The following is a 5,000-nucleotide window of genomic DNA, read 5'->3' as shown; positions in this document are numbered from 1 at the left end:
CGAGAACCGCTGGGGCGACCGAGCAGCAGACGGCGTCGCGGCGCCGAGTGCCAGGCGGCGGCGCATCCTCAACGCACACAGTCCTCAATCAGACCAGCACACTGCAGATGTCCACCGCGCTTCGCACCGGGCTCGGCTGAACCAACTTTGGCCGCCAGGCGCCGCGTGCAGGGTGCGCCGCAGCGTAGCTGCGCCGCCTGCCGGGCCCGTCGGCTGGCGCTCCTGCCACTCGGCGCCCCCCACCAGCCGCCTGTTGCGCGTGCGCCCACGCAGCGCGCGGCCAACACGCCGGGCGGCCCCCCTTCACCGGCCGGGAACAGTCCCACCAAGCCACCGCCGCGTATCGCTTCATACCCACATGGGCCTAGTCACGCGTGTGGATGTGGCGGGTACCGCTGAAACAACCGGTTAATAGCTGTACCGATCGTCGCCATCACAGATTCACCTCCAGCGTGAACAACCGCTCAACAACGGATTTCCAGTTCATTTGCGTATCTTGGGCAGTAAACGTAGATGTCCACCTACATTTGCGAATTCAACAATTCTTGCATGCCAGGATGTCATGTGTCACGACACGCTACATCAGACCACATACACACTGCGACATGTGCAGAAGAGAACACGTGGAAGGTGGCCCGCGCACGTATGCGATGTACCTTCCGCGATCCACTGTCAACCGGCATCTGCGGCATGTCCCAGATATGGAACGCGGTCCACCAGGGTAGCACTTTGTGTGAGGCAATACGACAAAGTCGGAATACACGCGTCACTACATCAGACGGCTCACGCTGACCTGACCTGACCTGACTCACCGCACCACCACCCCCAGCGACCCAGGGTGACATACAATGCGTTCGTACGTTCCTCCCACACGCCTCTACGGCGTACCACAGTGCAACCTAGCTGTTATTGGGAGACGAGACAAGTAGCATCAAGCACAACATATGGAAATTGAGATTCGACACCGTTGGGCACAGCCAGCGTACGGTCACACGTATCACACTACTTCACTCTGTACGTAACGACCGATGATCGGTACAGCGTGTGGGTTACGCGTACGACATCAGCGGACAATGGACACAGACCATACCACGACGTACACTGAGGGCGTCGACATCTGAATGCAACTGAACAGCTGCGAGGCTCATTTAACACTCAAACGCCAGACCGACCAGCTTGAGAGGACAGAGACACAAAGAGGGGGACAGAGGGGGACAGAGGGGGGGGAGGGGGGGGGTCGGCGATATAGTCCTATTGCAGTACAATTGACAGTGGATAGCAGGAATATGTGGAAAGTAAGCAACACTCGCAAGACATCTACATGAGGATAACAACGACACCAGAGATTCCGAGCAGTGAACTATGTTAGGCAAAGGGACAACGTGGGTTAGGTTAAGGGACAACGTGGGTTAGGTTAAGGGACAACGTGGGTTAGGTTAAGGGACAACGTGGGTTAGGTTAAGGGACAACGTGGGTTAGGTTAAGGGACAACGTGGGTTAGGTTAAGGGACAACGTGGGTTAGGTTAAGGGACAACGTGGGTTAGGTTAAGGGACAACGTGGGTTAGGTTAAGGGACAACGTGGGTTAGGTTAAGGGACAACGTGGGTTAGGTTAAGGGACAACGTGGGTTAGGTTAAGGGACAACGTGGGTTAGGTTAAGGGACAACGTGGGTTAGGTTAAGGGACAACGTGGGTTAGGTTAAGGGACAACGTGGGTTAGGTTAAGGGACAACGTGGGTTAGGTTAAGGGACAACGTGGGTTAGGTTAAGGGACAACGTGGGTTAGGTTAAGGGACAACGTGGGTTAGGTTAAGGGACAACGTCGGTTAGGTTAAGGGACAACGTCGGTTAGGTTAAGGGACAACGTCGGTTAGGTTAAGGGACAACGTCGGTTAGGTTAAGGGACAACGTCGGTTAGGTTAAGGGACAACGTCGGTTAGGTTAAGGGACAACGTGGGTTAGGTTAAGGGACAACGTGGGTTAGGTTAAGGGACAACTTGAGTTAGGTTAAGGGACAACTTGAGTTAGGTTAAGGGACAAATTGAGTTAGGTTAAGGGACAAATTGAGTTAGGTTAAGGGACAAATTGAGTTAGGTTAAGGGACAACTTGAGTTAGGTTAAGGGACAAATTGAGTTAGGTTAAGGGACAAATTGAGTTAGGTTAAGGGACAAATTGAGTTAGGTTAAGGGACAACTTGAGTTAGGTTAAGGGACAACTTGAGTTAGGTTAAGGGACAACTTGAGTTAGGTTAAGGGACAACTTGAGTTAGGTTAAGGGACAACTTGAGTTAGGTTAAGGGACAACTTGAGTTAGGTTAAGGGACAACTTGAGTTAGGTTAAGGGACAACTTGAGTTAGGTTAAGGGACAACTTGAGTTAGGTTAAGGGACAACTTGAGTTAGGTTAAGGGACAACTTGAGTTAGGTTAAGGGACAACTTGAGTTAGGTTAAGGGACAACTTGAGTTAGGTTAAGGGACAACTTGAGTTAGGTTAAGGGACAACTTGAGTTAGGTTAAGGGACAACTTGAGTTAGGTTAAGGGACAAATTGAGTTAGGTTAAGGGACAAATTGAGTTAGGTTAAGGGACAACTTGAGTTAGGTTAAGGGACAACTTGAGTTAGGTTAAGGGACAAATTGAGTTAGGTTAAGGGACAACTTGAGTTAGGTTAAGGGACAACTTGAGTTAGGTTAAGGGACAACTTGAGTTAGGTTAAGGGACAACTTGAGTTAGGTTAAGGGACAACTTGAGTTAGGTTAAGGGACAACTTGAGTTAGGTTAAGGGACAACTTGAGTTAGGTTAAGGGACAACTTGAGTTAGGTTAAGGGACAACTTGAGTTAGGTTAAGGGACAACTTGAGTTAGGTTAAGGGACAAATTGAGTTAGGTTAAGGGACAAATTGAGTTAGGTTAAGGGACAAATTGAGTTAGGTTAAGGGACAAATTGAGTTAGGTTAAGGGACAACTTGAGTTAGGTTAAGGGACAACGTGGGTTAGGTTAAGGGACAAATTGAGTTAGGTTAAGGGACAACTTGAGTTAGGTTAAGGGACAACTTGAGTTAGGTTAAGGGACAACTTGAGTTAGGTTAAGGGACAACTTGAGTTAGGTTAAGGGACAACTTGAGTTAGGTTAAGGGACAACTTGAGTTAGGTTAAGGGACAACTTGAGTTAGGTTAAGGGACAACTTGAGTTAGGTTAAGGGACAACTTGAGTTAGGTTAAGGGACAACTTGAGTTAGGTTAAGGGACAACTTGAGTTAGGTTAAGGGACAACTTGAGTTAGGTTAAGGGACAACTTGAGTTAGGTTAAGGGACAACTTGAGTTAGGTTAAGGGACAACTTGAGTTAGGTTAAGGGACAACTTGAGTTAGGTTAAGGGACAAATTGAGTTAGGTTAAGGGACAAATTGAGTTAGGTTAAGGGACAAATTGAGTTAGGTTAAGGGACAAATTGAGTTAGGTTAAGGGACAAATTGAGTTAGGTTAAGGGACAAATTGAGTTAGGTTAAGGGACAAATTGAGTTAGGTTAAGGGACAAATTGAGTTAGGTTAAGGGACAAATTGAGTTAGGTTAAGGGACAAATTGAGTTAGGTTAAGGGACAAATTGAGTTAGGTTAAGGGACAAATTGAGTTAGGTTAAGGGACAACTTGAGTTAGGTTAAGGGACAAATTGAGTTAGGTTAAGGGACAAATTGAGTTAGGTTAAGCGATAATCTGGTACAGCCACAGTTAGGTTAAGCGATAAACTGGTACAGCCACAGTTAGGTTAAGCGATAAACTGGTACAGCCACAGTTAGGTTAAGCGATAAACTGGTACAGCCACAGTTAGGTTAAGCGATAAACTGGTACAGCCACAGTTAGGTTAAGCGATAAACTGGTACAGCCACAGTTAGGTTAAGCGATAAACTGGTACAGCCACAGTTAGGTTAAGCGATAAACTGGTACAGCCACAGTTAGGTTAAGCGATAAACTGGTACAGCCACAGTTAGGTTAAGCGATAAACTGGTACAGCCACAGTTAGGTTAAGCGATAAACTGGTACAGCCACAGTTAGGTTAAGCGATAAACTGGTACAGCCACAGTTAGGTTAAGCGATAAACTGGTACAGCCACAGTTAGGTTAAGCGATAAACTGGTACAGCCACAGTTAGGTTAAGCGATAAACTGGTACAGCCACAGTTAGGTTAAGCGATAAACTGGTACAGCCACAGTTAGGTTAAGCGATAAACTGGTACAGCCACAGTTAGGTTAAGCGATAAACTGGTACAGCCACAGTTAGGTTAAGCGATAAACTGGTACAGCCACAGTTAGGTTAAGCGATAAACTGGTACAGCCACAGTTAGGTTAAGCGATAAACTGGTACAGCCACAGTTAGGTTAAGCGATAAAGTTGGTTAAATTTGGTATTGTGTGGGAAGGGGGCAGAGAGAGAGGGGGGGGGGGGTGGATAGTGGTGGCAGTACACGGATGCCTGAGTCACCGTCAGATACGTCACGTCGGTTCGATGCTTGTAGCAAGAGGCTGGCGGATGTGTGTCTCTCACTTCTGCAATTTTTCATGTGGTATAACACGAGGGCGGGGGATGATATTTGGTGCCCCTCTGTGTAGGATGTGTGTTGGTGGTGTTGATTTATCTGAGCAATGGTAGTTGTCGGAGGAGTGGGGTATTGTGCTTTTATAGGTGGACCTACTGCTCTGGTTATCATAGTGTCGACGGTGCAATGTGGCAGAGAGGATGCACTCGACATTGTCGCATTCCAGATGTTTACGTATTGTGTGTCTCCGTTGCAGGCCGAGAGTGGTGCATGTTCGAGTGTCTGGCTGACGTGCGATTCACGTTGTGTGCCCAGTCTTACAGCACGTATAGGGACATTCGCATAAATCATCTATATTTGGCCTTGCATCATTTACTAAGCAGTGCCGTGAGACGACCGAACTATTAGGAAAGTACTGATGTACCGCATAATGTTTACCTTCCACCACACGGCGAGTATCGACTGTGC

The sequence above is a fragment of the Schistocerca gregaria genome, unplaced genomic scaffold, assembly GCF_023897955.1.
Source record: "Schistocerca gregaria isolate iqSchGreg1 unplaced genomic scaffold, iqSchGreg1.2 ptg001670l, whole genome shotgun sequence".
Classification (NCBI taxonomy): Eukaryota; Metazoa; Arthropoda; class Insecta; order Orthoptera; family Acrididae; genus Schistocerca; species Schistocerca gregaria.
This window is presented reverse-complemented; position numbering follows the sequence as displayed.